Source organism: Passer domesticus, chromosome 2 (genome assembly GCF_036417665.1).
Source record: "Passer domesticus isolate bPasDom1 chromosome 2, bPasDom1.hap1, whole genome shotgun sequence".
Taxonomy (NCBI): Eukaryota; Metazoa; Chordata; class Aves; order Passeriformes; family Passeridae; genus Passer; species Passer domesticus.
Genome location: NC_087475.1, coordinates 118,551,845 through 118,577,111, shown reverse-complemented (window position 1 = coordinate 118,577,111; position 25,267 = coordinate 118,551,845). Strand labels below are relative to the sequence as shown.

At 39.0% G+C, this 25,267-nt stretch overlaps 2 long non-coding RNA genes across 3 annotated transcripts; one reads left to right on the top strand and one right to left on the bottom strand.

The window, feature by feature from the left end:
* Positions 1-689: 689 nt before the first annotated feature.
* Positions 690-1,363, bottom strand: LOC135295629 (uncharacterized). Its single transcript, XR_010357763.1, has 2 exons — positions 1,223-1,363; positions 690-1,149 (listed from the first exon to the last, which is right to left on the bottom strand). It is a non-coding gene; the product is annotated as an uncharacterized LOC135295629 (long non-coding RNA).
* An 11-nt stretch (positions 1,364-1,374) lies between these two features.
* On the top strand, positions 1,375-21,281 carry LOC135295628 (uncharacterized). Of its 2 annotated transcripts, XR_010357762.1 has the most exons (7): positions 1,375-1,528; positions 8,525-8,608; positions 9,871-10,002; positions 16,181-16,223; positions 17,584-17,723; positions 20,121-20,163; positions 21,094-21,281. It is a non-coding gene; the product is annotated as an uncharacterized LOC135295628 (long non-coding RNA). The 2 variants fall into 2 exon arrangements; XR_010357761.1 differs by lacking the exon at positions 17,584-17,723.
* The last annotated feature ends 3,986 nt before the right edge of the window (positions 21,282-25,267 follow it).

Sequence of the window (25,267 nt, the reverse complement as noted above, 5' to 3'; positions counted from 1 at the left end):
GGTTGTTCAGGTCCCCATCCAGCCTGGTCTTGAACAATTCAACCTATCTCAAACTCATTTGTTTTTTCCTATAAATCCAATGAGTACAAATTTCCTTTTCATGAAAACACTACTTTATTTCTTTTATCTATCAAATTATTTTTAATATGAAATCTTTTCTCTTTACGTTCTCTGAGCATGTGAATTAAATCCTCAATTCTACTTGGCTAATAAGTCTAGTTCCTCATCACTGAACTTTGTCAAATATCAGAGCTCTGGATGTGGCATTTGTCAGCTACCTGCTGCTCCAGAACAGCAGAGGGAGCACAAAACACTTTGTTTTCTTTTAATTTCTTGGTGATGGTGACATTAACTTAAAAATGACAGTCACAAAGGTTACTAGAACCCATAGGTCTTCATCAAGTTATGTATTTTTTCTAACTGTGATCAGAACTGTTGCAGATGGTATCTCTCATCTTACAGAAAATCACACAGAATTTGAAGGTACTGCTTGTTTTCATCAGGAAATCTGTCTAATCTCTTTATATTGGCTTTGACTTTTATTTTCAGCTGAATTTTAGATATCATATCTTTTCATCACTAACCAAATGGTCCAAATAAGTGGAAAAATAGTTAGAACTATGTGCAATTTTCTCCTGCAACATAGACTACATTGGCTGATGTAATTCAGGAGCAAGTAAGCATCACGATCTTGTCAATTCAGTTTTTATATCTTTTCTGTGTTATGCAGCTATGTGTGTGTTCTGCAGCTCTTGAAATATCTTCTTCCAGCTTCACTGCCTGAGGCCACAAGTGTGCAGAGCAGTTCTGTCTCCCAAAGAATGTCAAACATAATGAAAAAATGAACTTGCAAAAGAGCTGATTTTTGTGTGCCTTCCTGCTTGTTTCTTCTGCCTGCTCTTTTTGCTTTCGTCTGTCCTCCTAGGTTTTATTTTCTGCTTTTGGAACTGTATCCAAAGCTCTCTCAGAATGAACTGCTTTTAAAAAGCTTCCTCATAATGAGGCTTGTCACACAAATGAATGGAACATTGCTGAACGCTCACAATGTGGCACAGGCTGACTCAACCTTTCCATGCTCGCTCTCAGAATTAGCATTCTTGTCCAACAATGGCTTTCATCCCTTCTCTTTCTGCTGCCAAAGACTGTGACCTGGTATATTCAAGAAATCACACTCACAAAAATGAATGGAAAGTATGAGGATTAAAGTGAAGGTTAACCTCACAGAATAGGAGAACTTTAAAGTCAGGCAATCTTCCTCATCCGTTGGACCTAAGCATTATAGGAGAAGCAGGAGAGTGAGTGATCTTGAATTCCGTGCCAAAGGTGAAGGCAGCTTTCCTCACAATGGGCAAAGCCTGTGTGCTTTAAGGGTAACTTCAATGGAACTGCTCCATGGCTGAGGCAAACAGGGTTGGGCCAGAGCTGCACACAGGCTTCTGCTTCACCACGGAGGGCAGAAAGCTCAGCATCAGCTGAGCTGCCCGTGCCCCTTTAGACCTCTGAGCACCCAAATCCTGCAGGAAAAAAGGTGTGAGATACCTGCTTTGAACTGATGGCTGCTGGGAGAGCGAGACTTGAAAGCCTTTCTGTCAACTCACTGGAGACATTAGAAGTAAATAGAATAAAAGAGAGCAGCCTCACTGTTGGAGTTCTGAGAACTGAACAGCTCATGCTGGAGCTCACACCCAAATTACTGGTGCTGAGCAGCCCTAGGTGCTGTGTCTGCCCCAGAGTGCAGTGAGTCTTACAGGTTCTGGAGAGTTTTTGAGGGCAGTCTTCTTCCTGAAGGGGACACAAGTGAAGAAGAAAAAAGAGTGAGAATTTATCTGCAATCCTGAATTTCCATTTTGCATGTAATCTGAACCATGGAAAGAAAGGAAAGAGACAAAGGGAGGAGGGGAATGGAAACGGAAAAGGGAAAGGTTATCATGACTTCAGCTCAGCATTGCTGAAATGTCCAGTAGAATGGAAATTAGAAATTAATTATTTTTTTTTAATAATCACAATAACTTTTCTATTTAAAACTTTAGAAATAATGTGTTACTCCCCATGCTGATCTGGCACACTTACTCTTAGGCTTTCATCCAGCTATCACAAATGCTAGGAAAAGCCTAGTAGCCCCACCTCACCTAGGAGTCTCTGATGTGTTATATGGGATGCATGACATCCTCTGCTGTCAGTGTAAAAGTCTGATGGCTACCCAAGATCTTTTCGTGTCTTGGCCTCTTCTGCTTAATCTTTTGCAAAAGCAAGAGGCAACTGTATATGGCAGGCAACATTACATTTCTTCCATGAAGTTTTAATCCCAGTTTGCACTGGTGACCTTGCACAATCTTTGAAAACCTTCACTGCTTCACTGATTAAGCTGATGGACTGATGTTTTTCTGCTTTCTATGCAAAAAACGCATAACACCTTGCTTGATTAGAGATACAATTGCACAGGATTATTAGCATTATGGAGTAGAAATTATGAAAGTGCAATTTATGATCATCTGGCTCCCAGACTATTGCGCTTTATTAAAACAAGAGAATATTTTGGGGAAGAAAAATAGGATGCAGGAGCAGGGTAGCTGATGATCTCATATTCAATTCCACTTTAAGCAAAAACAAAGCATGGAAAATTTAGCCCAGAATGATTAACATTCTGGGGGTTATAAACTATACCGAAAACCAAATGCTATGGAGGAAATTATTAGACAACCTTAATTAAAAACATCACTACCAGCTCTCCACATAATAAACGCACTTGATCTGAGTGAAAGAAAATGAAGTTAATGGTGAATAAACATTGGAAATAAAAGGAAGATTTTATAACCTAGTGCTGGGGGAGGTCTTCATCCCTCCTCATAGTCCCTGCAGCCCCGTTTCAGCTAGTGGTGGTGGATAATCACGAAACCACTGAATTTGGGAAAGATATACATATCCACCCTGTTATACAGAGGAAAACATAAAGCAGAAATTCCTATTATCCTAAGTTAGATGAGGAATGAGAGAGACAGAAGAGGCAGAAAGGCTGGATTCCCTGCCAGCTGGAGGAGGCAGATGAGAGGCTGGGCAGGGAGGGGAGCTGACCTGGCACCCCTGTTTGGGAGGGAGCCAAGCCTGGCTGCAGCAGTGAGCAGAAGCCCGATGGGGAGCACTGGGCAGGTGTAGCCTTAGACAGGTCCAGCCTGGCTGAAGCAGAGGTCAGGCTGTACAAATTTGATTAACTCCTCCTGAGAAGGGACAATGACAGTTGACAGGAGCACCACAACAGACACAATCTCCTTGGACTTCAAGAAGCCTTTTGCCATGTCATGGCTTCAAAGGCTGGGTTCGAAAACTTGTATTGCTGGGCAGATTTTACTGGTTAAATCAGCATCAGAGTGAAGCAAAGATGTTGAAAGCTCATTTAGATTTCATGCTAATCACCTTGGCAGTGACCCTTTAAAATCAAAAATACTTTTAACATAGACTTTATACTGCTGGCAGCTGTAAGTATTGCCTATACTTATCTAAACAGAGGAGGTTAACTTTAGTCAGCAAGATGAGCTTGATAGCTTTAATTAATTCTTAATAAAAAAAAATAAAACAGATGAAAGCAGCCAGCTCAAGAACTTAGAAGCAAGCCAAGATTTTCATAGTTAGGGCCTGGGTCTTATAAGCACAAGCATCAGAGTAAATTTATTTCCATGTTTGAAAATCAATTATCTTAGAAATTGTAATTAAAACGGTACCTAAAAGTATGACTATTTCCATTGTGGGATGTTTTGTCTGCCTGTTTCAGTAAGAGTTATACCACCAGACTGGCAGACAGGGAAAATCTCAGGCTGCACATAGATTATAAAGGCACAGTTGCATTGTTCTGTTATCTAGGTTTGGGCTGCCCAAGCTCATCCTGTGTCAGGAAAGCATCTTGCAGCTGTTTTCACAGAATCATCAAATCACCAAAACACCACTGGAAAGGGAGCATTGGAGGTCTTTTAGTCAAAATCTCAGCACAAAACAGGACTGTAGCCACTATAGGATCAGGTCATCTCTGTCTTAGTCTAGCTGGGCTGTGAAAAACTAATTTGCAGATTTGACAGGCACCCTGTACAATGTGCTCCCGTGCTGCACAACCCACACAGCTTTGCTGTTATTGATTTGGTTTGGGTTTTTTTTTAAATTATTTACCTACAGTGCTTGATGTCCAGGGATCCCTGAAAATTAATTCAAAGGAGGGAAACCTTTATAAAAAAGAAGACCCATCTTCTTCTATTGTTCTCTATCTCAGAAGTATGTTAAGGCTGGATTGTCAGCACTGAATAGAATTTGCTACCTTTTGTTGATTTCATCAAGCCTATTAATATTGTTGGTGGGCTTTTCTTGTTTGGGTTGGTTTTTTATGTTGTTCCTACTTAATTAGTACAGTGCATTGTCTTGAGGCTATTTGAGGATGAAAAACAAGACTTTAATGATAAAATACAGGAAAAAAAGACAAACTACTCTTGTCAATGTCAGCAAATAAATAGCATTAATCTGTCTTCATTACTGCCATGCATGGTGTAACACAAGAGCCCAGCAGGTGGGAAGAGTAGAATATCTTTTAACTACTCCACGAGTGCTAAGAATGAAGCTGAAACTTACACTGTAATTTTTTCTTTGATCAGCAAAGAATTATGACAGTAATTTTGTATCTAGAAGCGTTCTGACATCTTTCCATTAGGATACTGAGGGAATGCAGGATGTCTGACCTGACCTGTTGTCACCATTTCTCAATGGGAGGTGCCTCACTGCCATTTGTGCCTTTGGAAACTCTGCCCTGTCTGCACTGTGGAGTGGGATGCTCATTCCAGCTGGAGTTACATCTCTTCCCTGCTATATTATTTAAACATATGAAGTTTTAATTAGCATGTAGTTATGTTTTAGAGTGGTTCTGAATATGTCATATCCTTAAAGGCTTTCAGCAAGCGGATGTTTGGTTCCCCCCTCCCCACCTCAAAAATGAGTTATCCAGGCAATCTGTGCCAAGTGTTTTTGAGCATAAAGGTTGAACACACACAAATAGATTATGTGGAAGTGTAAATCAGAACTGTGCAATTCACTTCAGTGATTTACATTATCTGAAGATCCGGACTATTAATTATTGGAAGCCTACCTTTTTAAAAGCAGTTTTTTAGTCACTGTGACATCTAACCATCTGGCTCCAGTTTCCCTCGGTATGTATTTTCAGGCATAAATACTAGGCAGCTTTGTTAAATATGCAGATTACCCAGGCAGCGTGCAGGGGATGGTGATAGACAAAGCTTTGTTTGCACAGCTCATTTCTTTGCAAAGTTTTCGGGTTAAACTTCATATACCAATCAGTAATGGATTTAACTTGCTGGTGTCTTTCCTATGGCTTTTACTACAGTTGAAGATTTTAACTGATGGGATAAGGGAAAGAATATCCTGGTTGTTGTGATCATCTGCCACAGCAGCCAGTCTCATTGTGGAGGCAACAGGAGAAATTGTTTATGGAGTGCTTATGAGCTTGATCCTTTTGACAGTTTATTGCTCTGGTAGATCTCTGCAACATGTAGATGTGGTCTGTTTTGGGAAGAAGAGTGGCTATTAAAGCACTAGCCCAAAAAAGTGCACATCATGGCCTATTTGGAACTCTGTTGTTGGAGAGTGCACGTGTTGGCGCTGCCTCTCCCAGTCTGTGTGTGCTCACAGATCACATCCCTGGCACCACGGGGCAGCTCATTCCCAGAGCAGATGCTTTGGCCCTGAAAGGCTGCCATTTCTCCACCTGATAAGGAGGTTGGATCAGCATCCTCACCCTGCAGGGCTGATATTATCACCGAGTCAAAAGCAGAAGCTCTGAACCCACAGAGATCTCAGTTACCCCTAACAGGCTGCCTGCCAGGGTCAGCAGAGCTCCTCAGACCCAGCCTGGAATTCATAACATGCTCTTTCAAAGAGCTCCTACACAGGGACTGTAATTTTCTTTACTGCCACAGAACTGCCTCGTTTATAAACTAAGATCTAGTGTTTGAACACAGAGTTCTGTTCTCCCGAGGATATGATTTTACCCAGCACAATATTTCCTCAGGCAACAAAGTTATTGACTGCAATACTTTATGTTGCTGCAGAAAGGAAGCCTCTGTAAAATAACTTTTAATTGTCACCCTGCTGTGTCTTTTTTGTATCTTCAGGTATGCATTTAGAAGGGGCTACAGGATACAGAAGAACCTCAAGGAGCTTTGCAATCAGTCCATTACTTTTTTCTTTGCTCCTGCTGAGATTTCTCCATTCATCAGATGGGGAGATAATCTATGGTACTGGAAAGGGATGTGTGCTTCTCCATCTCTACAGTCCCAAGAAAGTCTCCCCTCCCCCAAAGCAGCCTCTTGCCATCTGACATCCCTGTAGCAGAAAAAGCCCTAAAGTTTTTCTGCTATTTCAGCTGCAAGGATGTCACCACTTTTGTTGATATAGCCTGAAGTCAGCTCAACCTGATTAGGAATTGAGGGTTGATTTTTAAATGTTGCTAATGGAAAATAAAAATAAGATATCTGCAAATTTTTTCCTATAACCTCAGTTTTGTAATGTCTGTGATATTTAGTTAGTCTTAACTATCTCATCAAAGCTAATGGCCTATAAATGGCTAATTTTAAGCTCCTTAAGACTGTTCTTAGAAAATGCATTTCCTATTGCCATTGTAATTTTTCTTTCACCCCAGTGTAAAACAATTATTGAGTTTCTGTAGCTTAGATTTTCACATATGTGTTGCTAATTCAGTGAAAGAGACATATCTTTGTGTGAAGAAAAATACCTTAGATCCTGTTAAGACCCTCTTCACCCCAAAACCTGTGATGCTGTTTAAAAATCTCTGGTCTTGATGTGTGAAGCTAAAACTTCCCAACTCAGCATGTGCATCTAACAAAACCCATCATCAGCCAATTGGAAGTCTGATTTTTGAGGACCATTGAACACTGAACATTTCAGGGAGCTGCAATTACAGAAACAATTGTGTTAAATAACTTTGGACTGATGGTGTGTGAACATCAGCCCTCCCAACTTCCTCTTTCTTATTTTGGTTGGAATCTGACAGTACACAGGGTTATGTTAGGAATACTTTAGGGAGTGTTGATATGCTTCAGAAATTCTGTCATTTCTTCATCTATCTGTGATTTATGCATGTGTTTTATGACTCTGTAGGCTGAATAGCCTCATATTTACAGTCCTATTTGATGTTGAGAAGAAAAAGGGCAGGGTATGTTTTAATGGAGGTGAAGCATCTTAAACTCCCCTCACATAATTCCAATTCCACTTCTAGTCATAGCTGTACAAGCTGGGAGGCACAGCATGTTTCACATTTCTGTAGTGCTGGACATATGTCAAGTATAAGAAGCAGCTTACCTAAGACAAATAACAACAGACTGTATTAGAAAATCTGCCTTTGTTTATTTTTATTAACCATGTGAATTGTTTATTTTGAATTTTTGTTTGGTGCAATGGAAAGTGATAGCATTTGTAATAGAGTGAGACCAAAGCTTTCTACTGCTCCTTAGGAGTCCTGTAAAGAATGTGAACCACATTAAATTTTTGTTCTGACACTGGTCAGTTGATGTTTGATGCCAGTGCACGGGTTGTGCTCCCATGCCTTGTGCTGATCACTGTCACAAGTGTGCTCAGGATCACCTCACCCAGTTATGTGGAGTCTCAACACAGGCTGGGATGAGCAGATCAAAAGCAACCACCGAGAATGATTTGGGGGTTCTGGTGGGTGAGAGGCTGGACATGAGCCAGCAAGGTGCATTTGCAGCTCAGAAAGCAAAACATGTCCTGGGCTCATCCAAAGCCCCGTGGGCAGCAGGGCAGGGAGGGGATTCTGCCCCTCTGCCCCTCTCTGCTGAGACCCCACCTGCAGGGCTGCATCCAGCTCTGGGCTCCCAGCACAGCAAGGACAGGGACCTGCTGGAGCCAGGCCAGAGCAGGCACCAAGGTGATCAGAGGGATGGAGCAGCTCTGCTGGGAGGAAAGGCTGAGAGAACTGGGATTGTTCAGCATGAAAAAAAGAGGACTTCAGGTTGACATAATTGCAGCCTTTTCAGTACCTGAAGGGAACCCACAAGAAAGATGCAATGACTATTTACAAGAGCCTGGAGTGACAGGACAAGGGGGATTGGCTTCTGACTGAAAGAAAGCAGGTCTAGATTGGATATCTAGGAAGAATTTTTTTACTGTGAGGGTGGTGGGCACAGGTTGCCCAGAGAAGCTGTGGCTGCCCCATCCCTGAAAGTGTTCAAGTCCAGGTTGGATGGGGTTCTGAGCATCCTGGTCTAGTGGAAAATGTCCCTCTCCATGGCAGGTGGGCTGGAATGAGATGATCTATATAAGGTCCCCTCCAATCTAAAATAATCCATGATTCTGTGGTATTTTATACAGGTCTTGTTCTTGTCTCTGATAGCACTTTGGATCAAATGCTACACACTGACCCTGGCGTAAGTTTTTAACATATGATGACTCTACAAGTGCCTGTACAGGGACTCAGCAGTCTCCCTTAAATTCACAGATGAGCCTATACATGGTACAGCTGAGTGCACCTGACTGAGACCAAAGAGCTGCCAGTGGCTTGGTTGTAATGCCATACATACAGGTAACCCATCCAGTTTTCTACCCAAGTGAAAATATAATGCAAACATTGCCTAAACCCTGCAAGCAGCCAGGTGATCCCTGCTTTAGAACTGCAAAGTTGCTACCTGCAGTGAGCAAGGCTTGAAATATTTGACATGTAATATGAATATTAAATGTAGTTATTAAAAACAGCTATGTAAACTTAAGGTAATACAGTGGCTTTAACAGGCACTTCTCCAATCCTGCCCAAGTACAGGTGGAAATGCAGGCAAAATTGTGCAAACCAAAGCTCCACAAAATAACACATAAATGGTGGTGGATTATGACAAGATAGTTAACAAAGTGGAAAGATGAACACCTGTCTCCTGCATATGGATTGGCAGGTACAACAAAGACCCTTAGAGTACATAAGGTTTTATGGAGAAATTAGTAGAATATTCACTGCGTAAAAAACTCCCCAGTCCTATTTCTAAAACTGGACCTTTTCCTACTGCTATTCTAAAAGGATGAAGGATGAACTGATTGAAGAGGATAAGGTAGTTTCTTGTATGCCTATTTGGCAGTACAGAGAATTTATATGCTGATCACAGAGTGGAAATTATTATGATTTAAAGTTAAGACGTCTAGAAGTGAGAATTGGAAGGCCCACAGGGAAAACAGTGAAGGAATGTGAAAAGAAAGGCTGTCATTCTAACAAGAAATATGTAGCTAATAAATAAATAAATATAAAATAAAATCTATTACATTTGGATGTGTTCTATCATCAATTATTAGACCTAAAACCAACATATACTGTAATGTGATAAAAGAGGCATTCTACAGTGGGGTTTTTTTGTTTGTTTTCCATCTCTGATATTGCAGAAATAAATGCTTATTTAAAAGAGGGAGAGAGAGTTATTTTAAGAAATTGCTCTCAAATTTGTTTTGAATTATATCTAGACATTTGAATAGAAAACAGAAAACAACATCTTTCTCCCTTTTTGACAACGGTAATATGTCTTTCATGTGTGCATACACTCTAAGCGAGCTACTGGTGAATCAGAGACAACATTTAAAATTAAGGGTACCACTTGTGAGGCCTTTGGAAGAAGAGACAGCATAATAGAATGGTAATTTGTTGGGCTGAATTTCTATTCTCGTGCTTGAATGCTGTTGCATCCTTTGAAAAACTCACATGAGAAAGATTTGAAATTAGAGAACCTCTAAGCCCTGTGCAAATAATTTAAATAGTATCTACTACACATAATAACTTTTTCACACTTCTTCTGACCCTTTTGTCTTAAGTTCTCAGGTGCAACATGAGAAAAAGGAAGAGATTTTCTCAGCAGCAGGAACACCAGAAAATTCTCTCTGCCAATACCAGCAAAGTATATTCTGCTTTAGTTCATCTTCAGTTCACACTAGAACAACACCAAGGTGGGTTTGGGTGAAAACTTTCTACCTGTGCTTGCTATAAATAAGGTTTCAAAGGTTTGTTGTTCTTGGAGGGATGGGATCAAGTGGTTAAGTGCACTGGTAACAAAGTCGAAAACTTTTCTAAATATAAGTTGCTGAAGCTAGGAAATTCATCATCCATTTAAACCCTTCCTTTCTTCTCCCCTGTACAGAATTAGATGTGTGGCCAACTCAGCTGCATGTGACTGTGCACAGGATTTCCAGTGCTAGGCTATGGTCAAGCCACATGTAAATTACTGTTTGGCAAAACCACTGGAATAATTCCAGAGTAGGATTACCCCTGATTCTGAGTGAAAATAGATGCCTGCAAAGAACAATGGGGCTTTGAGCAGTACAAACCTCTTTGTTTTCAAGTAGGTCATAGATGGAGTTTTCCTTTTTTTTTTCATGGTAGAAGAGCTCAGCAATATGGACCATCTAGGTGCTAGTTGCTACGGTAACCATAAAATCACATCCTCCAAAACCTTTCTATTTAATTATATACATCACTGACTAGCTAGTGAAGTAAATTTATTTTTTTTTTCTCCAAAACTCTAGATAGAAAAGGAAAAAATGTATGTTCATTGCAGTTTAACCTTTTCTTTGTCACTGATATTTTTGGGAAGAGATTTTTTTCCTTCTTACAGGCATTTTTAGCTGATGTTCCATACAGTTTTATTGACATCATAAATTATTGTATTGGGCTGTAGTGCTACACAGTTAAGGGTTAGAGGTTTGTCATTGTTTCTGTGTATTTATAGCCTAATTCTCCAGACTTCTCCTTGATATACATGATTTGTTTCCAACCTCACAATATTGGGGCTATATTTCACCTGTGGAAATACCTGCACTGGGTTGAAATCCATATCTGCTAGAACACTACATGAAAAATATCCCCTGTGTACAGAAAACTTTACATTTTGGCAATCAAAATAAAGCCAAGTTACTGAAATCAAAACTAAGATTGCCTCAGATGGACTTTCTGAACTGCTTTTGTGCACCATAATGATTGGTCATTAAAAGCCTGTAAACAAGTAATTCAGATGCTCTTTCTGTTCCTAGGGTACGTTCCTTATAAAACAGCGATGACTAAGGCTAACTTTAATACCTAGAGAAAAAAAATTGATGACTATTTTAATTTATTTCATTTCCCTACTTCTGTAGATTTTTTTGCTTATCCCTTTAAATGTTAGCAGAAGATATACATATTTTGCTATCCTGGAAAAAGAAATCATAGTTTTCCTGCTCTTTTTACAATATATGTAATGTGTAAGTTTAAATTTTCTTTTCCCTCTTTCAATATTTTTCTTTAAAATATGTTGGTTAAAAAAAGTAATGAGGAGTGATCTCCACAAAGGTATTACACAGTCGTGTTTAATTCATATAATTCTTTGTTCATTATTCTGATGCTGCATTGCCATACCTTACCAAAAGGAATCTTTTCATATAAATGTGAATAATTTCATAATTTGAAAAAAAAAATTCAGGTCCCACACAAATTTGTCTCGTGAGGTCAAGATGAACCTATTTTGTGGGGTTTTCCAGGCAAGAGGTTCACATGCTAATAACGGTGTTTATTAGCTACACTAGTTTCACCAGTGCAGTCAAAATTGCACATTGCAAGTCATTATTATCATTTTGAGAAGTAAGTGATAGAATTGGAAGGTCTCTTAGGATGATTCAAAAAGGCAAACTCTGAAATCAATATACAGAATCCCTAAAACAGCAGGCACCTTTAGCCAGGTAATGAATAAATACACTGTGTGAGCTTTACAGAGCTGGTTTACACCCAATCTGAATAATATGTTTAAACCTAACTCATAATATTCTTTCTATTGGAAAAAATAATTCCGTATAAGCACAATGAAAAAAATTCAGCTCAGGAAATTTACAGCTACAGTGTTAGCCATAAAACAAGAGAAACTTATCAAAATTACTACCAATGAGTTTATTTTCTGCCAGAAATTAGCCTGTTGCTGTGAGAAACTGTTTTTCTTTCTAATGCTAAAGTTAATTATATTAAAAAATTATAAGTGTTCTGAAATGTATGCTTGTACAATTTGGTAAGCATTTTATGAATATATGAATTTGTGACATACAGATGGATGGTTCTAAGCACTACTCAGTCCAGCATCATGCTTTGAGCTGCAGATGCCAATGGCAGCAGTTGTACATCTATTATGAAATTTGGACAACCTTCAAGTTTGGTTTTCATAATTATCCTACTTCCAAACCAAGGGAGATTCCTGGGTAATTTGGAATGATGACTTCTCTCTATATATAGAGTTTATATCATTTTTATCTCCTAAAATGGCTTAACAACTTGGTGGAGATATGTCTTTTCACCTTTTTGAAACACCTGTCATTAGTCCACATTAGTGATTGTATTTACACTCATGGTTCAAATTGCAGTTAAGGCTGGTACACATAAACAGTCTAGTATCCCAACGTTTCTCTGGAATTACTGTCAACCTTCCATCATTCTTCTGTGTCCTAAGGTTCATACATTGGTTCTGGGCAAGAGAGAAGGATTACAGAGAGAAGAACAGTATCACAATCCCTTTTTTGGGAGGATGCTGATGTAGGGTTTCTCCTTCCTCCCATTTGGGTCTGGCTGGAGAAATTTTATCTGTTTTAAATGATCTTTGCCCTGCTGATTCTTCACTGCTTCATATTTCCACATTACTGTGTGTAGCACATTTAACTTTTATGTTAGAGATGTGGTCATGATACTCTTTGTTATCCTTAAAGCTATCTTTACCCAGTTCCCATGGTTGCATTCCTTTAATTAGGGTTACCTGACCACTGGTGACATGTTTATAGCCCTGTGGTCATTGGTGTCATCCTGTGCAACACCCCTACAATCTGTCTGTATCCTTTTTTCTTTATTTTATTCTAAAGTCATGAACAGCTCATTCTGCACCAAGTACCTGTTCATTATTACCCCATACAGCTGTTCACAAGCTAAAAAAAAGTAGGTAATAGTGACCATATTATCACATATTGTTCCTGCTGAACAAGACAGAGCCTGATGGGTGCTGAGCTGTGTTATTGTCCTAGCACAAAACCTGTTACAAACAACACTGTACAGAGCAGCAAGGCTACAGCCTTCCCTAACCCCAAAGCCCTCACTTCAAGGAGCCATGCAAGCCTGAATGAAGTACCTGCTTGTTGGTTAGCAGGGAAACATCCATAATACAGAGCACAGAGTCAAGTATCCTGTTTACTTACAGTTCTGAAGTGTGGAATACAGTTATAATGAAATAGGATAACAAAAGACATTGCTTCAGCCACACTTACCAAGAATTATCTTAAATACTCCAGTTTCTCATGCTCCTTCGTTAGTTTCTGTTGGCTGTCCCCAGTCTGGCACACTAGAGAGAGCTCTTAGATCTGAATGTTTTCTACTTGAACAGCTAATGTTGGTTAGAGAGGCCATTTGGAACAGTTTCTTCTTTGGCCCACAATCAAAGGACCTGTTTTTTTTTTTCTCTCTTGTTTACCTACTCATCATTTTCCTGTGTGAGAGCAGTGAGACATTATACGGTGCCAAGAGGATTATGTAATCGCTTTCCCCCATCCTTCCTAAGTTTACTTGATTAACATTTTTATTGCATATCTTAATTAGTGAATTCCTAGCTTTAGGCTTCAGGCTGCTTTCCTCTCCTGACAGCCTCTGTTGAATGTGCTGATTTAATTTTAAAACTTCTGTAACATGAGAAATTTTAATGGTTTTAAATATTTGGTTTGTTACAAGTTTGTATATAGAGTGGTATAACACACTGAAAATTATATGAGAATTTGCTTCCGAGAAGGAACAACTTCTTCCTTTACATTCCATTAGATTTCAGGGAACTCATTTATATGAGTTTATACAAGCAAAAAATTACAATAAAAATTGGATAGTCTTAATGTGAAGGGTTTAGAAACAGCTTTTGTCGTTGGGACATAAGCGACATATTCTTGCAAGTATAAAAGGAAACAGAAGGCAAGATTGATCCCTTTCTAGCTCCAGAGATGCAAATGTAGATGCTTCTTTGTGTGGGCCACTTGAGGAATCGATCCAGTAAGCAGTGTCCAAACAATTCAAAATCTGGAGAAAGCAAAGCTGAGGTGAGCATAGTCTCACCTTTGTAACCATCAGTTCACTAATTATCTGTAAAATTATATTACAGTTACTTCAGCTCATTTGTTCTACCCTGGATGATGTTTTCTAATCACCATATTGCAACATATTCTGATTCAAGGCTCCTGCAATCTGTCTTGCTGAATCCTTTGAACATTTTATAAAAAACTTAACTATCTTTGATGCAGCAGAAATTTGAATTCTACTGTGACAACACTGCTATTAATATATTAGTTTTCATTCTTGTATTGTCTCCTTTGTTTCTCCATATTTCTTACTTGGAGGACAGAACAACTTCAAAAGGATTGTATTTGCTGGTTCCTTTTTAAATGTACAGAAAATGCACAGAATTCTTCACACTTGTACTGTTTAGTTAACTTAAAAGTTCTTTTTCATCTGTTTTCCCTTTCTAAATATAGTTGAGGAAGCACCTTTTGCTTCCTACAAAGGTACAGAGCAAAAGTATATGCTGTGATCTGTAGGTGTATGTGAAAGAAGCCCTTTGTGTCTCTTGTTTCTTTCTACACTGCAAATCAGGCAGCCACAAATATATTTATCCCCAAATCACTTTGAGTAACTTCTCATATTGTTAGGCCTTTAAAGGAATTCTGGTACTCTGCATATCTTTGATCCCAGGAATAGCTTCTCCTCTGCAAAGATTTCTGGCTTGTTTTGCATGTAAATTATCCCATGGGATGGAATGAGACCAATGGCTGCACTGACCAAAATATGAGGTGATGAGTGTAATTGGGGCTTTATTTATTATGTGACTTGGCAATATGATATCTGAATCATCTAGACAGGCCCATACAGAAAATGAGCCTTCTGGCTGGATTTTGTGCCTGAATTTAATCATCCATGTATTGATTTCTTTCTCCTCTCCTCTCCTCTCCTCTCCTCTCCTCTCCTCTCCTCTCCTCTCCTCTCCTCTCCTCTCCTCTCCTCTCCTCTCCTCTCCTCTCCTCTCCTCTCCTCTCCTCTCCTCTCCTCTCCTCTCCTCTCCTCTCCTCTCCTCTCCTCTCCTCTCCTCTCCTCTCCTCTCCTCTCCTCTCCTCTCCTCTCCTCTCCTCTCCTCTCCTCTCCTCTCCTCTCCTCTCCTCTCCTCTCCTCTCCTCTCCTCTCCTCTCCTCTCCTCTCCTCTCCTCTCCTCTCCTCTCCTCCCCTCTCCTCTCCTCCCCTCCCCTCCCCTCCCCTCCCCTCCCCTCCCCTCTCCATACAGATGTTTGTAGGTGATTGGAGGGAGGGAGACCTGGGGGCACTTACATGAAACATTACTCAGTCCGTCCGTCCATCCATCCATCCCTCTCTGTGCAAGGAAGCTTGTAACACCAAGACCTCTCTCTAGAGCCCAGTTCCTGTTATGTAGCAGAATGGGCAAGGAATGGGCTTGCAAAGCACTGAAGGTTCCATTTTCCAGTTGAATTTCAGGTTCTATTTGCTAAAAGGTTAGCAGTCTTACTTTCCCCCTTGGGACATGTTTGTGGTGAGCCCAGTTGCCTATCAGGTCATTTGGTGTGTGGGCTAACTGTCCCAGGATGTCAGAATTTGGATTTTGGTCCCTCAGTTCACATTTTTAATTGAACTGTTTCCATTTCTTTGGATTCATCCTTGTTGGCCTGTCTAGATACCTTCAACATGTGGCATGGGAAATATAATTCTGTGTAGAACCAGAGGGAATAATATAATGATTGCAAATAATTGCAAAAGAACCATTTCCATAAGTTGCAATTCACTTGGTCAGCTAATTCCACATCGTGATAGATTCGGGAGAGGAAGCATCTGAAGTCTTTTGTATGTGGATGACTGGGAATCAAATCCACTGCTTTTTAAACTGATTTTGTATCATGAAAAGTGCAAAATTCCTTTGTATATGTATTTTCTTTTTGCATGAGCTCAGAAACACATATTCAATTGATTCAATAGAACTGTTATGTAGAGAAATAATATATTCACAGGATTAATAATATCAAATATTTCTGTGTAAAAAAGCCCTGCAATAAATAATTGAATGAAATCTCTTTTCTCTGCACATAGGTTACGACAACACTGACTTGCAAAAACCTTTTGGCTATTCAGAGTAAGTCTGGCTTTTCAGAGTGCTTAAATACTCAGTGTTCACCTCTATCTACTACTTCTTCTAAAATCCTTGATTTAACAAATGTAATTTGTGAACCTTCTTTGTAATAATAACATTGTACACACTGACACTGATATAATTATACTGGTAAAAGTAGTGATATGGTTACAATTCTATGAAAATAACATGGTTTTCTATTAAATCATGAAATGTGTATTAAAATGTAACAGACCTCTTAGGTTTACTAAATGAGAAAGGAAATTACTGGAAATCTAGCCCATACCAACTTAAACACAAATTTTACTCTAAGTTCTGCACACAGCCACAGCACTTGAGGCTGAGAGAAGCTTTCTAATGCACTGCACAATTTTAGTCCCAACAGAGAGTCTAAAAATAAAACTGTCGAAATAGCTTAGTGCCTCCCACAAAGTGCTGCAGATACTTTAGCAGCAGGGCTCAGAGTAAAGGCATTCAGGCCTGATCCCCAACCCAGTGATGACAATGAGATTTCACATGTTACTTTGTGCTTGAAAGTATGTGGAATTACCAGTACAGCTCATCAGCATTTCTACTGGAGAAGGACAAGGAAGACAGAGAAGGAAGTGAGATAGTGAGGGAGAACTACAATTATTGTCTTTGAAAGAAGAATTCTGAAACTGCCTGTAAAAAATCATTGCTGGATGACTGAGTAAAATTATGAATTTTAAAAGCAGAGAACACTGACTATATTTTATCTTTTCTTATTTTGGAAGGATAAAATATAAAGCAGAAAAGTCCATTTAAGATCATGTGAAATTGAACCAACTATGATATTATCACATCTTTTATTATTAAACTTGTATGGAAAGAGACACCATTCAGCAGTACCCTGAACTCTAAGAAACCTGGATAAGAGGTTTTTAGACACAGATCAGTGAGAACTGGGATTAATTTCTCCTACAACAATATATAGTAGAATTATTTGGCAAAAGACCTCAGGCTGTTTTGAACCTTGAAAGTAAAAAAGGGAATGAAGGAGAAAAAACTTGAATTTGATATCCACATTAATAACATAAATATTTAGTACACAAATTCATGAGGTGTACTGAGACTGAGGTCTGATCAGCTCATGGTAAATTGATGAGAACTGGATCCAAGAAAGTGTGTATCTACCTTAAAGTTAATTCCTTCAGGAAGAAAGGCAGAACACTTCCTCCTTTTTTATTTTAAATTTGTTCTTGCATAAGTGAAAAATTCTTAGATTTAGAGAAAGAAGAGAAAACAACTCTCAGTTTAATAGAGCAAGCAAAGAGCAAGAGGAACTTTCTCTTCACAGCATTCATGAGGATGAAAGGGAACATCCCTTCTCTCTGTCCTTTAGCCCGGCAGGATTATCCATTGGCCAGTATGTGACCACCTGTCCATAGGTATATCTTCAGGGAATCCATTCCACCAGATCTGGAAAAGAAAATAAATAACTGAAAGAAATGTAAAGGTTGATAATTCTTCACCCTTTGAGTGGTAAGCTTGAAAGTAAATTAACTCCTTATTATTTGATAATGGTGGTAGATTCTTAGGTGCTGCAACATCTGATAAAGAGCATCACAGTATGTCTTCAACCCTTAGTGAGATATAGTAGAAAAAGAGTTATGGTAAGAACTTCAGAAATTAGTACTTGTCTGCTCCTACAAACATAATTTTCCTTAGGGTGGACTGGCAAACCTCTCTGGACTGACTGATCTTGCCAGTTAAAAATTGTAGTAATAGTCTGAATGTCTGTATCCCAGGTTTTAAATTTATTATTAACTAAATATTTTCCAAGCATTTTGCTCATATAAGCCAGTACTTTTTCCACTTTCAAACTTTAACTGCAAGAGAACGCTCTCTACATAAATTACATCATCTGGACGCTGTCTTCTAATATTCAGCCTTTGCTGCTGTATTTCCCTGAAAAAGGTTGTCACCTACACTGTAAATCCTTTTTAAGCCAAATCACTAAGTTCACTGAACGCACATAACTCCAATTAACTGCAGCCTGCTGGCTCAAAAGCAATTTGGTCTTTCATTAATTACTCAGGTAAACACAGAAAAAGCTCTTTTAGCTTGCTTGAATTCACAGAACAAACAACCTCCCCCACCCCATCTTTGATGATCCAAGACAATCTTGTCTTCTGATGCTTATCACTTGGTTGTTCAATAAAATGTAATTAAAAACAAAAGCAACATCTCCCTATCATCAACCCTGAGTTGCAGTTAATTGTCAGGCTTTCCAACTTACTCTCACAGTGCACAGCTTATTGCACTTTAGGTCACAAGACTATTTGCTTAATTTCTTTCCTTGTGGATTGACTTTCCTGAATCTCACAATGGGATTTCTGCAGGTGAAATTCAGTTACAGGTGCCAGGAGATTTTTTCTCTTGGTCTTGTACTGAATATATGCAAAATTGAGAAGACTATGCATGTTTTTATTCAAAGGCTTAAAGAAAACCATCTAGAAATCCAGAACTATTTATGATTCTTAGCAAGCCATCTGACCCATTCATTCTGCCTTTCAAGACAAAAAAAGAAAAAACCTAAATTATTATATTTTATCCTTATTTAAGGTTTTCAAATTTCCCATGGAAGAAGGAGAGGGGTGGGGAATTATCAAGTATAAATATGTAAAAATCCAAATAAATCCAATCTACTAACCAGTGGAAGATAACTCAAGTACCCAGTGCAATCATGCCAAGAAGCCAATCTGAAGCTACCAAGGGTTTCAGAAACTAAATTGAGCAATGATATGGGCATGCAAGAAGTAATTATAAAAATTAATGGACTGTTATTCATCTAGAGTTTTTTTTTTAATGTTAATGAACAAATTAGTCTTGTATGTGAGTGCAGCACATCTGCTTGTGCCTACATACAGAGAAACACATCCACATGTCACGCAAGCTGGCTGGCTTGCACTTTGCAGGACATATTTGTACACATTTTATCACCGTTTCTGTAAACAGCAGTTTCTTTCAGTATGTTCCATGCTCTCTGCCTAGGTCTTAATGGAAGTGTTAATTAGAAGAGCAGTAGGGAAACAATTTATGCTTCTAAACATGTCTTGTGTATGGAGTTTGAGTAATGAGGAAAACCAGGCCGGAACATTTGTATGAACAGATACTAATTACGGTTTCTGAGTGTAACATGCTCACTGCTTTTGCCAAGAGCACAGCTCAGAATTATGAAAAAGACAGATGATAAGAGATTTCAAATAATCAAAAAAGGGGCCAAAGTCACAAATTTTTGTAGAAGTAATTTTACACGTTTAGCTGAAAGAAGAAGGGTGGTTTGCTATCATGAAACTTTATTATGCAGTGTCTTTAATTTGCTTCATGTTCAGTATCTACTGAAGTCTCTGTAGACTCACCTTGATGAAATTCTGAGGTATCTGTGCCAGGATTTTACCTCATCACAACTATTGTGCCTCATATGTAGCTTGCACATATCCAAAAGCATCCTTCCACTGCCAAAAATCAGGTTCAGAAGTGCTCAGCAAAAATTCCTGCCTTGTTCTGTGCTCCTGGAAATAACTGAGAATCTATCTGGTTAACAGGGTAGACTTCCACATTATTCACTGTAGAAAACTCACAGTGACATATTTGTAGTGATGGATAATTAACCTTATAAACCAAAACAAGCTTAAACATGAAAGTAAATTTTGTGAACAATGTCAGAATCACAGAAAGGGGAGGAAAAAAAGGAGCAGTATGGAAATATTAGTATTACAAATGGCAAAAACTAAAGGACAGTAGGAAATAAAAGGCACCAACACTGCAAGTGGCTTCTTATTGCTTTCAAAATGGCAGAATAAACACCAAGGCTAATGAAGAGTATAGTTTGATTATTTACCACCTGGTTTAATTTTCTTTTTTTTTTTTTAACAGGAATTCACTGTACTTCATATATCAAACACAGCTGGAGTGGAAAGTAAGAATATAATTTTCTGCTGCTTATGTACATTTTTCACTATAAATTGAAAACTTTCAGCTTGCTTTAACTTTCTGTACAGCCAGACAAAGTGATCATCTGTTCAGTCATCCAGGAATGCAGTGAGTTCCTTCAGAATTATATTTTCTTTTTAGCTGTCTGGTGCCTGTAAACTGCTTTTATGGAGTGGGGTGATATAGGCTTTTCTCTTTCTTCAGAGCTGTAGTCAAATACATGATTATTACAACTAGAAATAGCACAGATTACCTTTAATTTTTGCTATGATTCCTTATTTTTGCAGGGTGTAGTTGGCATAATCAGAAACCTCTAGCTAAAAGTGAAATTAAATTTAAGACATAGATGCAGTGGTTGCCTACTTAAATGCATACATACATATGCATATATAATGAATGAACACTATAGTATTGTTAACAACACTACACATTATTGTTTTCTGCTTGGGTACAGCAGTTATATTTTTCAAATTTGTTCACTGTCCTGTCAACATCGAAGCCAACAGTGAAACCATTGGCCAGATTTGGACCAACTAAAAATTATTCTGAGGTCCCATTAAGGAGTTTGTTATCTTGCTTGCAAGGAGGCTAGATGAATTTAAAACTTAAAATATTGCATATGGAACTTACAGGAGGCCCTTGAAGGGCAAGACACAAATAAAATGAGGCTAGGGTTCCTGGAATACTTGATTGCACTACTTCAAAGGGAAGTCTGGGTCCAGAAAATAAATTGAAACATGGAGGGCAATGAAAGTAGAATTTCGGGGTTAAAGTCTGAAAAAACAGCAATCCTTGCTTGGAGCCACATCTAATGTAATTTCCTACTGAGGGTACAGTTTGCCAGTTTGGGAGAATTCCCATATCCTACTATGCATAAGTGCTCATGGTCTTTAAAGTGTTCCCTTTCCCTTTCCAGCAGTGATGAAAGACAGGCAGCAGATGACAGAAGCAGGTGGACACTGTCAACAGTAGATACTGAAACTGTGTGGTTTGAAGAAAGAGGGAAGATGGATGGATAAAACAGGAAGATAAGAGTGTTAAAGGAAACAAAAGATAAAACCCAAGGACAAACACAGGAAAATAAGTAGATCATGACATGCTGAATGCCAGAGTAAGCAAAAGGAATTTATGTCGTCTCCATTGGTCCGTCTTTCCAGCTTCTGGACCCAGGTTTTAGGGTTTTCATATCTAAATTTTGATATTTTTGTGAATTATGAAAATTCAGAAATTCATCTCACTCCACTGTTGACATTGCTAAGGTAGAAGGCTGCACCAGCACTGGTCACCTGTTTCCCAGCTAGTCAGTGAAGAGAAATGGGAATTTTTAAGGCATGATTCATCTGACCTATTTTAGGCATTTACATCAGCAGGAGACAAATTGTGGTGTGGAAGTGCCTGCTTTTCTGCATGGCCTGCACCTTTCTCACATTACTGCTTCATGCACAAAGCAGCTACCACAGATCAGATTACTTAGCTCTTTGCTACCTTTGCATTTAAACTGTTTGGTGGCTTGTAATAGTTGACTGTGAGTAGCTGAGGGTTTTGGCTCACTGTCAGCATTTCTCAAAGTTGGTTTAGTCCCAAGCTATTTTTTGATCTGCCATTCTCTGGGCAAAATGAAGCACTCATAATAAAGGTATGTTTCAGGTACACCAGACATTCTAAAGAGAACTCTCTGGTTTTAACTTTTATCAACTCTTATAAACATTATTATGGCACCTCTAAAATAGATTAGAAATAAAATCTTTTTTTAATTGAGGAGACATTCTACTGTCTTTTGAAATGTCTTCTTTGTTCTTTGAAACTCTATGGCAAATTCATCTTAATTTTGGCTGGACTTAAAAAGTATTTTTGGCTAGTAAAAGGCCAATAGAGGGGAAAAAAAAATGACCAGCTCCAATGGCCAGATTAATCATGCCTTTTTTTTTTTTTTTTTGCAAGCTTGATCCCTTTTTTGCAAAGCTCTCAGTTGTATGTCTGTGGAATGATTGCTTGCCCTTGCTGTGAGTCATGGCCAAGTGCTGTTTGCCTGTGCAGGAGCTGGCAGCCAGGCTGGCTGCAGAATGCCTGTGTGGAGGAGCCCAGAGCCCTGCTAGGCACGGTGCTAATTGCAGGCTGGCAGAGGGCAGGAGAACAGGGGGGTTCAGTGCTTGCAAAAAGGAGATTTTGTGAGTTCATATGAAGTACCAATGAACCATCCCCTTGTCTCCTGTACTTGCAGTACACTTTGGGTTGTTGCTGGGATGTGTGACACCTGTAGCTGATGCTTAGAAGAAAAGCCCACAAGTCCTCCCCTTAGAAAAGAGCAGATGTTGTATTGGGGCAATTGTAGTGGGCTGGGGAACAGGAGGAAGCTGTGGGAGTGCAGTAGGAATCCCAGACTGTGGTCCAAGCACACAGCAAGGAGGAAACACGCTTGGTGTTAACCCAGGCAGAAAGATCCACCAGTGAAGAGCCATATGACAAGAGTTTAGACAAAGATAAATACATAGATGTGACTTGTCTCCAGTAGCAGATGACTGGTCTGGAAAACTAAGCATCTTTATTAAGAGATACAATATGGGGTATATCTTCCTATTTGTTCTAATCCTAATATTCTTTGGGAAATCACCCCTATTTCTATTCTTTGCAAACAGGACTGAGATGTCATTCTTTTGCCCATATTTTTGCCTCTAACTGTGTCTGCCAGGTAAATACCATAATGACTCATTCTTTGTGTTGAGTCTTGGGCTTCTCCAGTTTTGCTGGCACTCAGATGTTATTAGCATAATGTATTTTTAGTGAACTCTGTCAGCAGAGCACTGTATGGCTAATCAGGCACTCATTGGGGATAAATGGTAGACTTAATATTCTTATCAGGCTACTGGGCTTAGAAGTTACCGACCCTTGTTCCACTTATATCAAAGCCACTTACAATGCTACCAGCTTGTAGCAAATTCATTTTCTGTTCATGTCTGGTTGCCTATGATGGTGCCTAGGAACAGAAAACAGAAAATGGGAAATGGAAAGGAATGAAGGCCCCTGTTGCCTGCGGCCTTAATGCGATTGCAAGATATTGATCACATGGGATACTTCAGCCTAATCCTCACAGTTTCACAGGCTTTGCAAAAAATGTTTCTCATAAGCACATTCTCAATTACATTTCAACCTTTCTGATTCAGAAACACTATTCTTTAAGAGGATCTGTTTAATAACAGTAGTGGCTGCCAATTTAACTAGGGATTTTATTAATTTTCTCTAGTGTTTAATCTTGTCTGCTGTTTTTGTGAAAGCTGGATAGTCTAGGTCAAGAAACTGCCATGGATCAAACCCAGGAGCTGCTTCCCTCTGGTGCTCTGCCTTTTCAGTGACTTCTACCCAAGCACTGAAATTCACCACGTGCTGCCTATTGTGCCCTGCTACATTTTCCCATTTCTGTGAGTTTCCCCAGCCCTGCCATGGTTTCACCATTTCTGTTTTAGCTCTGGCTGGGCCCCTGGGCCCTGCTGCACAGCAGAAAGGAAATCCCACCTGCACTTGCAAAGGTGATGTCACTTTTGGCCAAGTCACCTTTACTGATCTTTGTGTTGGGCAGTAGGTTAGGCATGAGATTTAGTTTTCCTCTGAGAAGAGAAAGCACAGCCAAAGGCAAAGCAAGTAATTATTTTTTATACTAAAAGGAAGAATACTAAAGGAAGGAATTGCACAGGCTGACACATACACAGAGATCACTAAAAAGAAAATTCACTTGGGACAGCCACTAAAAATAGTTTAAAAATGGGAAAAACAAATGCCTCACTTATTCTATAACTTTGGTTTTATTTCTTGGGACAAAAGGAATCATAGTTTTCTACTGTTCTGAGATTTTTAGGCCAGCTAGATGTTGTACAGAATTCTTCTGTGGTAGATCCAGAATGCCTGCTGACTTTCTGGTTGGGAGAAGTGTTTGTGCATCTGTATGTGTGAGTCTCTGTGCATTTTTGGTCATGCACACCTGTGCACGGGTGTGTGCCTTCATCTATGACTCTGCATATCTGCCCAGGTTTGTGCACATATCTCTGTGTGTTTTCCAAAGCTTGGGCTCTGTCCCTGCAGCTGCTAGTGAGGGATAACAGCAGCTCACATGGAGAATGTCTGTTAATGTCTTGCCACCTACCTGCCACAACATGGTTTTGCTGTGTCCCAAAGTCAATCCTTAAGTTTAGCTGAGCTTCAGTGAAATTTAAACCTATATATTTTACAGAGAAAACAGTTCTAGGAGCAAATATTTCAGATGTGTCATGATGAGGATTTTTTTGTGAGACCTTTCTAAAATCACTTAATTGATCACCAGGTAACTTAGGCAGTTAACACATCAGCCTGCTTAAAGGCTAGAGGACAAGACACATTTCTGCTGCAGACTCTGTATGTTTCTGCTTTGTCCTAAGCAAATTTAATATTAAAAAGACTGGCAAATTTTCAGATATTGATTGTGTTGCTGGTGAATGTAAGTTTGACTCTCCTAAAGAGAAGTCATTCCTTTGAAGGATGGGAGAAACACAGCAGTAATTGTCCAGTTAGCTTTTATCCAGCACTATTTGCTGTTGTTAGTTATACAGTAATCAAATAAATGTCCTAGTGCTTGAAAGGTAAGGATACTTTAGGAGAAATCTTAAAGAGTTCTAAGAATTAAAGAGACAAAAATTATATACTTGTAAAGTGTTCTGTCTTAGAAGAATTACTTAATCTGATCTTCGTTTCGGTTTATGTTAGTGAAACAATTTCTATATAGCTTTAAATGTGATTTTGTCTAGGAAGTGAACAAAACTAAAGGAAAGTCAGTTAAAAGGGATATTTTAAGTTAGAAGTGAATACTTAATGAGATTTATCAAAGCCACTGTAAAGGCATTTAATGTCTTTAGATCAATCTTTTTGAGTGATCTCCACCAGACAAATTAGCACAACTGTTCTAAACTATGCTGAGGAAGTCTCCACAGGATAAATAAGTTATAGATTCAGTGACTTTGAAATAAATGTGTGCATGCTACTATCCAAAAAAATAAGTCAGGTAACTTACTCCCCAGATTTTTTTTGTAGGGTAAACATTTGCAAACTGAAAACTTTGAAAATTT